Source organism: Hyla sarda, chromosome 5 (assembly GCF_029499605.1).
Source record: "Hyla sarda isolate aHylSar1 chromosome 5, aHylSar1.hap1, whole genome shotgun sequence".
In the NCBI taxonomy this organism is placed as follows: Eukaryota; Metazoa; Chordata; class Amphibia; order Anura; family Hylidae; genus Hyla; species Hyla sarda.
Window position 1 is genome coordinate 122,673,317 of NC_079193.1, and position 13,194 is coordinate 122,686,510.

The 13,194-nt window shown below is 43.1% G+C and overlaps 1 protein-coding gene across 4 annotated transcripts in view; it reads left to right on the forward strand.

The window, feature by feature from the left end:
- Positions 1-1,459: 1,459 nt before the first annotated feature.
- SNRK (SNF related kinase) overlaps positions 1,460-13,194 on the forward strand; it is a 414,130-nt gene continuing 402,395 nt past the window's right edge. For 2 of the 4 annotated variants that reach the window (XM_056520213.1, XM_056520215.1), the window contains exon 1: positions 1,461-1,769. The gene's annotated coding sequence lies outside the window, so the exon portion shown is untranslated. Of the gene's footprint in view, positions 1,770-13,194 lie in introns of all 4 variants that reach the window. The other 2 variants (XM_056520214.1, XM_056520216.1) reach the window with 2 other exon arrangements.

Genomic DNA, 13,194 nt, shown 5'->3' on the forward strand with positions numbered 1-13,194 from the left:
TAAATTGTCCGGTTATGGGAACATAGACTAAATAGATAAGAATGAGAAAAAGGGGGAGGGAGGGGGGAGCAGGGGAGAGACTGATAATTAGCAGGACATAGTGAGATGTAAAAGAGAACACAGTGCAGGTTATAAGAGAATACAGTACAGCACAGGTTATAAGAAATTTTGATAATGAGATAAGAAGCTCAAATCCACATCAAGTCCCTTGTTTTCCGTGTCAAAAAACAGTATCATTTTGGCTTCAAATGTCTTTCTCTCGTGTGTTTTTGAAGTTCCCTCTCAGTATCTTGATTGTAAGGTCATGTATGGAGTGGGTAAAATGGTGTCCAACTGGGGTGCAGTAGTTATTTTCTTTATGGCGGTTGATGGAATGTCTGTGTAGATTCATCCTTTCGTTGAGTTTCCGGCAGTCCAACGAAAGGCTGAATCTACACAGACATTCCATCAACCGCCATAAAGAAAATGACTACTGCACCCCAGTTGGACACCATTTTACCCAAACAGGCCACTCCATACATGACCTTACAATCAAGATACTGAGAGGGAACTTCAAAAACACACAAGAGAGAAAGACATTTGAAGCCAAAATGATACTATTTTTTGACTCGAAAAACAGGGGACTTAATGTGGATTTGAGCTTCTTATCTCATTATCAAAATTTCTTATAACCTGTGCTGTACTGTATTCTCTTATAACCTGCACTGTGTTCTCTTTTACATCTCACTATGTCCTGCTAATTATCAGTCTCTCCCCTGCTCCCCCCTCCCTCCCCCTTTTTCTCATTCTTATCTATTTAGTCTATGTTCCCATAACAGGACAATTTATGGCCCATCTTAGTGTGAATTCTCCACATCTATTGTCTTAACCCCTGCATATTTGTGGGATGTAACCTGTGTCTTCTACTTGTGAGCTTAGATTTGCTCTTGACTTGATAAAGGGAGGAATCCCAAAAGCTTGTCTTTACAAAATGCAGTTAGTCCAATAAAAAAGGTATTACAAGATACTGCAACATTTTATGATTTGCATCTGCATCACTGGACTAATACGGTTACTCAAATTTACTATATATATATATATATATATATATATATATATATATATATATATATGAATTATTTAACCCACACCTTCTCCTTGCTGAAGAGACTTGAAAATGGAAAATAATCTAATAAAAGCCTACGCCACACTGAATGACTTGTCCACTTCCATAATCATATACACTATAGTCTAAACAGGCGGCCCTTGCAGGTCACGTTTAACCGACATTCAATAGAAGCTCGCCCTGTCACTAATGACAAACTGCTTTTAAATAAAGCTATGAAAAAAAAAAAAAAAGAACCTCAAAGGCAGCTGGAGACACACGCTAATAGGCTACTTGACAGACACGCCCATTTCCTCGTTTTGCGACGTTCTATTTTTTTTTTTTAACGATATGCCCACTTGGTAGGACGTCACGGAAGGGAGGGGCTGTGGTTGTGTGCGGATGTGCAACTGCCTCTGTCTCCTTAGCCTGCAGTCGCTGGTAATAATAGCGTCTGTATAATGTTGGTGTGTGAAGCTTGCGACGTCGCTATTCGTCCTTACCGCAGAGCAAAGGGGAAGCTGTGTCAACAACAGTACCAGTGACAGGAGAGCGGGGGAAATAGGATTTTATCGTAATCTATCGTATACCCGAAGGACGTGCCTGCTCCTGCCTCTTACCCGAGCGTCACCGCAGTCGCCTGGCCTGCGTTGGATGTAAGTGAGCGCCTCTCTCTCCGCACCCGGTGAGTAGACAACGGCGCATTTCCCTCCTCCCTGCGCTGGCTGCTCATGGTGTGCTGCTATGGGTGGCCGCGCAGCTTGTGTGTGTATACATGGGGGGTGTTATGTCCATTCGTATACATGGGGGGGTGTTATGTCCATTCATACAATGCGGTTCTAACCTTTCACAGCAGCTAATGCGTCAATTGCATCGTATAAAAGTGATGCTCACTACGCTGTGTGCGCAAAGTGTGTGTTCTTGGGGGGCACTGCCACCTGCATATCCACCTATACTATAGTAGTGTGCGGCTTCCTGTCAGCTGCACTATGCATACTTGGAATAGCTGCTGTATGCACTGTCACTGCTGTGCACATAGCTATGAGTGTTCTGCGTGGCCAGGGGCATGGCATAGGTGTGGTGATCACATCTCACCCTGACTACAGGACAACATCTTCTACAGTGCCTGCTGCTGCTGTCTTGCTTGGGGCGATCCTTATTTCCCCTGATTATACATTTCAATGGTGAGAGATGCAGAGCTGATGCAAGATCTGTCCCGTGTTTGTACATTTTTGTTAGCTTTTATTAGGTTATACTGTATCTCTTTTTCCCCACATATATGCTACATGTATAGCTCTTGTTAAACACCATTGTCTTCTTTAGGCTTAGAGATTATGGTTGATGCCATCTGGCACCTGCAGAATAAATACATTGAGGAGTGTGCTGTGTCTTTTGTTAGGGCTTGTATGTATGGGAAAACACTGTGGGGTTTTACCAATTGGTTTCCATTTGGAATGTTAAAAAAACAGAAGTGATGTACAACTTTCCAGTGTGGTTCCTCTGAGAAGTTAGAGAACCACAACAAAATCCACACAGCAAATTCCACACCAAAGGATTTTCAGTGCAGTTTTTGCCCGTGTGAACATATTTAGACCATACCTATTGTTTTAAAGAGAAGCCATTCTCTGTGTGTATGTATGAGGAGTAGTGCTATTTATGAACATTCTATGACTATGGCATTTTTCCCCTCTGTGTCAGCTTTCCCTGAGCTGAGCATCATGGATACATCTGTCTCTGTTTAGGGTTGGGGAAAAAAAAAAGACAGAAAAGAATTGCGCAACTATGTGCCGTTACGCCAACAAAAGTGTAAAACAAAAGCAGGTAATTGATTCTGCTAACCTGGTGATGTTGTACTAAGAGCACAACATCTACTGAAGCGTGTCGTCCGATTAGTAGGCAGGTAGCCGGGGTGCAGCCAGGAGCTATCCCGTCCAAGGGTCGTCCCAGGTCGGTCAGGCAATGCAAGAGTTAATCCACGTAAGTGGACAGAAAAATTGCTCCAGTCAGCGCTTCACACGTAGTCCTTTTGGCAGGAGCCGGATCAATGGAAGAAAGTCAGGCCAATGGATAGTACAATATATGGGTTTATTGAATAAAGCGCTAGGACTATGCGTTTCAAGGGGTTGGACCCCCTCTTCATCAGGTCCAGTGATTGGTCCTTCTTACAGTGTCATTTTATACACGAAAAAAAAAAACGTTAAAACGGTATAATTAACCTCTTAAGGACATAGGACGTTCTCTAACGTCCCCACTACCTGGGCTTTAATGCCCAAGGACGTTAGAGAACGTCCTGTTGTATTTCCGATCTCTGCCGCGCGCCGGGCAGAGATCGGAAGCGGATGCCTGCTGAACTCCTTCAGCAGGCATCCAGGGCAAACGCTGAGGGGGGCCATGTAGGCCCCCCATGTCTGGGGAGTGCTGGGGACCGGCCCCGGTACTTACCTCGTCCCTGAAGACCAGGATGATGGAGACGGCGGCAGTGGCGACAGGTGAGTAGATCTTCAGCCGCGGTCGGGCCCTTTACAGCAATGCACGTCGCCGTAAAGCGACATGCATTGCTGTAATGGGACCCTGTAAACTACAACTCCCAGCATGCCTGGGCATGCTGGGAGTTGCAGTTTTGCAATTGCAGTTTTGCAACATCTGGAGAGCCAGAGTTTGGAGACCACTGTGCCCTTCCAGATGTTGCAAAACTACACATTCTCAGCATGCCTGGACAGTTTTGGCATACTGGGAGTTGTAGTTTTGCAACATCTGGAAGGGCACAGATTGGGAACCACTGTATTAGTGGTCTGCAAACTGTAGTCCTCCAGATGTTGCCGAACTACTACTCCCAGCATGCATGAGAATGCTGGGAGTTGTGGTTTTGCAACAACTGGAGGTACACTGGTTGGGAAACATTGTCTGTTTCCTAACTCAGTGTTTCCCAACCCGTGTGCCTCCAGCTGTTGCAAAACTATAACTACCAGCATGTACTGATAAACTGTGCATGCTGGGAGTTGTAGTTTTGCAACAGCTGGAGGTCCCCCCCCCTGTGAATGTACAGGGTACATTCACATGGATAGGGGGCTTACAGTGAGTATCAGGCTGCAAGTTTGCGATGCAGCAAATTTTGCGCGGCAGCTCAAACTCGCAGCGGGAAACTCGCTGTAATCCCCCGCCCGTGTGACTGTACCCTAAAAACACTACACTAACACAAAATAAAATAAAAAGTAAAAAACACTACATATACACAGCCCCCCTCCCCTCCCAATAAAAATGAAAAACATCTGGTACGCCACTGTTTCCAAAATGGAGCCTCCACCTGTTGCAAAACAACAACTCCCAGTATTGCCGGACAGCCGTTGACTGTCCAAGCATGCTGGGAGTTTTGCAACAGCTGGAGGCACCCTGTTTGGGAATCGCTGGCGTAGAATACCCCTATGTCCACCCCTATGCAAATCCCTAATTCAGGCCTCAAATGCGCATGGCGATCTCACTTTGGAGCCCTGTCGTATTTCAAGGTAACAGTTTAGGGCCACATATGGGGTATCGCCGTACTCGGGAGAAATTGTGTTACAAATTTTTGGGGGCTTTTTCTCCTTTAACCCCTTATGAAAAGGGGAAGTTGGGGTCTACAACAGCATGTTAGTGTAAAAAAAATAAATTTTTTACACTAACACGCTGGTGTTGCCCTATACTGTTCATTTTGACAAGAGGTAAAGGGGGAAAAAAGCCTCCCAAAATTTGTAATGCAACTTCTCCCGACTACGGAGATACCCCATAAGTGGGCGCACAACAAGGCCCAGAAGGGAGAGTGCACCATGTACATTTGAGGTGATTTGCACAGGGGTGGCTGATTGTTACAGCGGTTTTGACAAACGCAAAAAAAAAACCCCACATGTGACCCCATTTTGGAAACTGCACCCCTCACGGAATGTAATGAGGGGTGCAGTGAGAATTTACACCCCACTGGTGTCTGACAGATCTTTGGAACAGTGGGCTGTGCAAATTAAACATTTTGTACAGCCCACTGTTCCAAAGTTCTGACAGACACCAGTGGGGGGTAAATGCTCACTGTACCCCTTGTTACGTTCCTCAAGGGGTCTAGTTTCCAAAATGGTATGCCATGTTGGGGGTATTTTGCTGTCCTTGCACCATAGGGGCTTTCTAAATGCAACATGCCCCCGAGCAAAATTTGCTCTCCAAAAGCCAAATATGACTCCTTCTCTTCTGAGCATTGTAGTTCGCCCGTAGTGCACTTCAGGTCCACTTATGGCGTACCTTCATACTCAGAAGAGATGGGGTTACAAATTTTTGGGGGTATTTTCTGCTATTAACCCTTGCAAAAATGTGAAATTTGGGGGGAAACACACATTTTAGTGAAAAAAATATATATATGTTTTTTTACATATGCAAAAGTCGTGAAACCTCTGTGGGGTATTAAGCTTCACTTTACCCCTTGTTACGTTCCCCAAGGGGTCTAGTTTCTAAAATGGTATGCCATGTGGGGATTTGTTGCTGTTCTGGTACCATAGGGGCTTCCTAAATGCAACATGCCCCCCAAAAACCATTTCAGAAAAACGTACTCTCCAAAATCCCCTTGTCGCTCCTTCCCTTCTGAGCCCTCTACTGCGCCCGCTGAACACTTAACATGGACATATGAGGTATGTGCTTACTCGAGAGAAATTGGGCTACAAACATAAGTATAAATTTTCTCCTTCTACCCCTTGTAAAAATTTTAAAATTGGGTCTACAAGAACATGCGAGTGTAAAAAATTAAGATGGTTAATTTTCTCCTTCACTTTGCTGCTATTCCTGTGAAACACCTAAAGGGTTAAAATGCTGACTGTCATTTTAAATACTTTGGGGGGGGGGGGTGCAGTTTTTATAATGGGGTCATTTGTGGGGTATTTCTAATATGAAGACCCTTCAAATCCACTTCAAACTTGAACTGGTCCCTGAAAAATAGTGAGTTTGAAAATTTTGTGGAAAATTGCTGCTGAACTTTGAAGCCCTCTGGTGTCTTCCAAAAGTAAAATCACGTCAATTTTATGATGCAAACATAAAGTAGACATATTGTATTTGTGAATAAAAAATTTTTTTATTTGGAATATCCATTTTCCTTACAAGCAGAGAGCTTCAAAGTTAGAAAAATGCTAAATTTTAAATTTTTTCATCAAATTTTGGAAACGATGCAAGTATCGACAAAATTTTACCAATAACATAAAGTAGAATATGTCACGACAAAACAATCTCGGAATCAGAATGATAGGTAAAAGCATCCCAGAGTTATTAATGTTTAAAGTGACAGTGGTCAGATGTTCAAAAAACGCTCCGGTCCTAAGGTGTAAAATGGCCTGGTCCTTAAGGGGTTAAATAACATACAAATTATGATATAAATAGTAAAAACTTATGCTGTAATACATAAGATTAAAAGTAATTTGTAACATAATCGCTTCTATTAAAAAATGAAAAAATATTTTAGTGTAAAATCAACCGCACCCTTATTTGCTGGAGGCTGCAACGGAGTGTGAGCGTCAGTCTCGCCTGGAATTCACAGCAGCATCCACCCGAGCCGGCAAGTTACTGTGGTTAGGCATCAGTCTCGACCGGAAATTCACAACAGCATCCATTTGGGCCGTATGGGAGACAGCGGGCTTAAAAGTACTAGGACCAATGTGAGGAGGAGGTATATTGGCGGAACCTGCAGTGCTCACCTCCAATCCTTGAGTCCCCAGGGAAAGTCAACAAGGTAAGTATTTAAAATATATGCTGCATTGTAAGGGGATATGAAAAATAGTGGACCAATTTTAAAGGAGAACTCCAGAATATAAAAATTGTCCTCCATACTGCTGGCAGTAAAAAAAAATAATGATGTACATACCTACCCTCGCTCCCCCGGGGCCTCCGGTAACCGGCTCCGGTTTCCGCCGCAATCCTCTTCGTGGTAGCCGGTGGTCGGCGAGTCATACTGCACTCAGCCAATCACCGGCTGCAGCGAAGTCCCGACTCGGTCGGAGATAGGCTGAGCGGCAGTGTGATGTTTTTGGCCCCGGCAGCAGGTGCCGGTGTAGTGACGAATTGTGTGTCTTGAAGCGTTCTCACACTGCCACTCAGCCTATCGCTGGCCGAGGCAGGACTTTGCTGTGGCCAGTGATTGGCTGAGTGCAGTATGACTTGCCGACCACCGGCAACCAGGAACAGGATCGCGGCGGAGACCGGAGCTGGTTACCGGAGGCCCCGGGGGAGCAAAGGAAGGTATGTACATCTTTATTTTTTTTTCTGCTGGCAGAATGGAGAACAATTTTTATATTCTGGAGTTCTCCTTTAAATATTCTAAAACAATTCAATCAAAAAAGCTCATATTCGGGGGTATATTTGGCAAACAGTTGTGTATTGATGTTAAACTTAATTAATTAATTCTATTTCTTCATTCAGGCCGAACGGCTATAGCGAGTGAAGGGCATAAATCCAGAACATCTCTTTTCTGGATAATGTTTTGAACCTATTGTTAGTATGTGGGGAATGAAATCTAAAATGGATATGAGATTTTCTATACTTTCTTCATCCTGATGTGAAAGAGCAATATGTTTCGAAAGACTGTTTCATAAAAGTTTTTTAATATTACTATGATATTGATTAAAACTGTGATGGAGCAGTTGAGTGCTACGCCCCACATACTGTTTTCCACATTTGCAATTGATCAGGTAAATAATACGGTATATGACGATTTGCATGTCATGTAATGTTTAATCAGAAACTGTTCTCCTGTATGTGTGCTGGTTAGCGAGGTTTTTTTTGTGTTCTATTGTCATACAGCACAAACATCGTGGCTCTTTGCATTTGTATGCACCTTTGCTAAGATATGTCCATTTAAGAGATGGTGTATCCTTAGTCACTTTTTTGGTGCGACTAGGTGCAATCATATTGCGCAGGGACAGCGCCCTCCGATAAGTTAGACCCTGTTTTTCCGGTAAAATACTGTTTTTAAATATGGATCCGCCTTTAAAATTCCCCAATATCTATTTAAAATTGGTGTCATATTTATATTAAGATTTCCTTTCGACCACTGTTCTGTTAATTTAAGATTTTCTTTTCCTGGTTCTTCTTCCCTTGTTCTTAGTTGTGAAACGCCGGGGGGTGACGGAAGACAGACAATCATCTTGGGTGAGTTGTTTTGTTTTTAAAAGGGCATCTTCCACCAATTTTTTTAGGGTATCCTTTCTCCAAAAAACGGGTTCTTAGAACCTTGGCTTTTTGTAAAAAGGTGGAGTCTTTACTGCAGTCGTTCTGATCCTGCCAAATTGGCCATATGGCATATTTTCTCTGCACTTGCCATAATGAGCGCTGAGAAATGGGATATAGCTGTTTTGAATCAACGGGTTTGAAGTATGTGGATGTGATGATTTGATTTTCTTTGTGTCCAATGACCAAGTCCAGTAATTCTATGGAATATGTGGAATCATTTGGGGTGAGAAAAATGCCCCAATCATTACTGTTAATTTGTTGGATTAATAGATCAATCTGTTCGGTAGTGCCCCACCATAACAGGAACAGATCGATATATCTCATAGATAACCGCATTTTCTAAAATCAGACGTAAACCATTTATTAGAAAATTAACTTGTTCCTCAGGAATCTGTGGATCGGTTTCTAAAGTGACCTGAGCGCTTCTGATTCCAAGATTATGTTTAATGTTGGTATAGAGGGCTGTAACATCTAAGGTTACAAATATCATGTCTTCATACCATGCCTTTCAAAATGGAGATGAGTTTTTCAGATAGCTGGGCAATTTTTGTGCATATGTTTTTAGTATGATATAAAGATATTGAGAAATATTGCAAGTGGCGCTGTTGATTCCCGAAATGATGGGTCGTCCAGGGGGGCAGTGTTCGTTCTTGTGAACTTTTGGTAAGTGATAAAAAGGGACTGCAGGATTTGAAATAAAAATACTTTTTTTCTTTTTTGGAAAATATTTTTTTGGGTGAGACCTTCATTAAGAAGGAGTAATATATCTTTCTGTAACTGTTTGAAAGGATCATGGTTGATCCTTCCATAGTATTCAGTATCTCCTAAAATTTTGCATGCTTCACTGATAGTCTGAAAAATCTTGGATAACTATCCCACCCCCTTGTCAACAGGGCGAATTATGATCTCCTCAATATGTTTGAGTGTGTGTAGAGCCTGTCTTTCTTCTTTAGTCAAATAGCCCTCCTTTGTGGTATTCGGAAATGACGTGGGAAGATTCCTGAACTCATTGGCTACCAGTTCATGAAAGGTTTTCAGGCAATGTCCCTGGCTGTCCACAGGATAAAATTTGGACTTGGGTTTAATATTGGGGTGTATGCCTGGTAGTAGTTGTTCCTGGAAAAGATTGAATATTGGGTAAAACAAAATGGCGTTTTAAAGTTAAATGCCGGGTAAATTGATGTAGGTCAAGGAATACATCAAAATTTTTGGGATGATAATGGGGGCAGTAGGACAAGCCCTTTTGTAATAGGGAAATTTCCCCTTTGTTCAAAATATGTTGGGAAAGATTAAAGATCTTAATGGTAGATGTTCTGTTTCCCAAAGTCTCAGATATGGTATCCACGGGTAAAGTTACAGGGCGAATGGTAATTACTTTTTCTTAAAACTATCACGAAAAAATGAAAAAAATCACGCCCACGTCATATCTATCCCCCTCCCCCATTAAACAACCAAACACATCCCTGAATAACTCTTTATTTACCATACATGACAGCGGTGAAGAAAACTCACCAAATTATAACAGATCTTCCACCATTATTGACAATACTGAAGCTGGAACCAAAGCGTCAGTTCCAGTTTTGAAACCTCTCACTATCGACAAATACTGCTTCACAGTAGAAGCACAGATACACTGTCCAGCCTCACCTAATATATCTGTGGTTGAGCCTATGGCCAATATGATATGCCCTGCTGAAGCAGGATTAACCCTTACCAATACAAATATTGAGTTTAATCTCATAGCCCTCTCCACCCCCCTCCCCCCCCGCCTCCCCCCCGGGAAAATATAAAAAGAAAAAGTAATAACCATTCCCCCTGTAACTCTACCCGTGGATACCATATCTCAGACTTTGGGAAACAGAACATCTACCATTAATATCTTTAAAGGAAATCTGTCATCAGAATCATCTGGACTAAACCTGTTACACAGGCTTGTAGTGCGGGTGATCCTGATTAAAACGCTTCTTACCTGGTTAAAAATGGTTCAGCAGTTCTTCAGATATCTTTATTTTTAGTTTTGTTATTCCATGGCTTGGGACTCAGTGGGAGGTGTTATCATCTCGGACTCGGCTACACGTCATTCTAGCTGGGCGGAGTGGCCGACCGGCTCAGGAATATTCATGAACTTATCCTCGTAATCTAACTCCTTTTTCTAGGTCTGGTGGGGAGGGCCGCGCATGCGCCGCGTTCCGTACACCCGGAAGCGGTGTTCCTTCCCCGACTTCACTCGAGCTGCGGCCCAATACAAGTAAGAAGACGGGCTGCATGAGTGAAAAGCCGGGGGGAGAACGCCGCTTCCGAGTGTACGGAACGCGGCGCATGCACGGCCCTCCCCGCCAGACCTAGAAAAAGGAGTTAGATTACGAGGATAAGTTCATGAATATTCATGAGCCGGACGGCAGCTCCGCCAAGCTAGAATGACGTGTAGCCGAGTCCGAGATGATAACACCTCCCACTGAGTCCCAAGCCAGGGAATAACAGAAAACTAAAAATAAAGATATCTGAAGAACTGCTGAACCATTTTTAACCAGGTAAGAAGCGTTTTAATCAGTATCATCCACACTAAAAGCCTGTGTAACAGGTTTAGTGCAGGTGATTCTGATGACAGATTTCCTTTAATCTTTCCCAACATATTTTGAACAAAGGGGAAATTTCCCTATCACAAAAGGGCTTGTCCTACGGCCCCCATTATCAGCCCCCAAAAATTTGATGTATTCCTTGACCTACATCAATTTACCCGGCGTTTAACTTTAAAACGCCATTTTGCATTACCCAATATTCAATCTCTTCCAGCTTTGCAGGAAGAACAATTACTAGGCGTACACCCCGATATTAAACCCAAGTCCAAATTTTATCCTGTGGATAGCCAGGGACATTGCCTGAAAATCTTTCGTGAACTGGTAGCCAATGGGGGATATTTTATCAAAGGATTTAGACTGGTTTTTCCTGTCTAAATTTGTCGCACAGAAAGTCTAAATATGTGTGACTTTTCAGCGACTTTTGCTTTAGAGGATTTTTAGAACATGATGCATTCTATTCTATTTTAGTGCATTCTAGTCTATTTTAGATAGAAAAATGCATTGGTGTTGAATTTATCAAAAGCGACTTTTCAGCGACAAATCGCATCGGCTGAAAGTATGCCGAAATGTCAGACCATGCTGGAGCAGGTTTAAATACAGTCTAAAGCATAGATCCCGAAGTCTGGGCACAGAATTTATCAAGAGCCGTGCGCCTTTAGATAAATTAGGCACACAATAGACCAGCCAATCACTCTGTAGTTTGGTCTATATTGATGCGAGACATAGACAACTTAGATAAATATCCCCCAATGAGTTCAGGAATCTAACAAAGTCATTTCCGAATACCACCAAGGAGGGTTATTTGACTAAAGAAAAAAGACAGGCTCTACACACACACTCAAACATAATGAGGGGATCATAATTCGCCCCGCTGATGAGGGGGTGCGGGATAGTTGTCCAAGATTTTCCAGACTATCATAGTGAAGCATGCAAAATTTTAGGAGATACTGAATACTATAGAAGGATCAACCATGATCCTTTTCTACAGTGACAGAAAGATATATTACTCCATCTTAACCCCTTAAAGGGTAGCTCCCACCATCCTCTTTTTTTTTTTTTTTTTTTTTTCTGTCCCTGCCTATTGCCCATCTATCCCTAACCCCCTCCCTGCCTTTATTTATTTTTTTTTATTATCTTAAAAATGGCATTTTGTCTGCCTGGTAGTGTGCTCACTACCAGGCAGACTTCCCCAGCAGGCACCACGTCACTGATGCCTGCTGGGGCCGAGTTCCGCCCATAGTTCTCCTGACAGGGTGCCTCCAGCTGTTTCACCACTACAACTCCCAGCATGCCCTGACATCTATTTGCTGTCAGGGCATGCTGGGAGTTGTAGTGGGGAAACAACTGGAGGCACCCTGTGTTGGAAGACACCCAGCCCCCGACCAATATCGCCCCCCTCCCCCTCACCTGTGCCGGACCATGAGCGGGGTTCCGTAGCAAGCAACAAGTGTATGCCCGGCTTCCTGTCATGCCAGTACACTCTGGAAACTGTCTCTATATGTTTCTGGAGGATTGAAAGTCCTCCAGAACCATAGAGAGAATTACCAGAGTGTAGGAGCATGACAGGAAGCCGGGCACACGCTTGTTGCTCAGAGTGTGATGGGCCCTCCTGTAAATGGCGCCCCCCTCTCTTTAAAACGCGCTCCCGGTAATGACAGGACACAGCAGTGAGGAGGCGGCGTATCCCCATAGGAGCCGCGGCTGTAAGGAGAGGTAAGAGCCATGTGCCTCCCTGCTGCGGGAGAATATGCAGCAGGGAGGCGGCCAGTGTGAGTCCAGGGAGCCAATGCGCAGCCCTGGATTTCACTGTGCTCGCTCTCGCCTGTTTGATTGACAGGCGGGAGCGAGCACCGCAGTAACTGGAATTTCGACTCATTTGCCAGGCTCAAATGAGACGAAATTCTGTAGTGACGTCACTGCCGAATGCATTCGGCCACTAGGAGGGCGACCCCTAGTGGCCGAATTTAAAAGTGATTTTAAACTGGTTTAAAATCACTTTTTTTAATTAAACTATATTAGAAAATATGTTGTAGTACTTAAGTACTACAACATATCAATTTTTTTATTTCATGACAGTGCCCATTTAAGGACTCAGGGTTTTTCCGTTTTTTCATTTGACATTTTTCCTCCTTACCTTTAAAAAAATCATAACTCTTTCAGTTTTTCACATAAAATTCTATGTGACAGCTCATTTTTTGCGCCACCAATTTTACTTTGTAATGACATCAGTCATTTTACCCAAAAATGTACAGCGAAACGGGAAAAAAAAATCATTGTTCGACAAAATTGAAGAAAAAACAC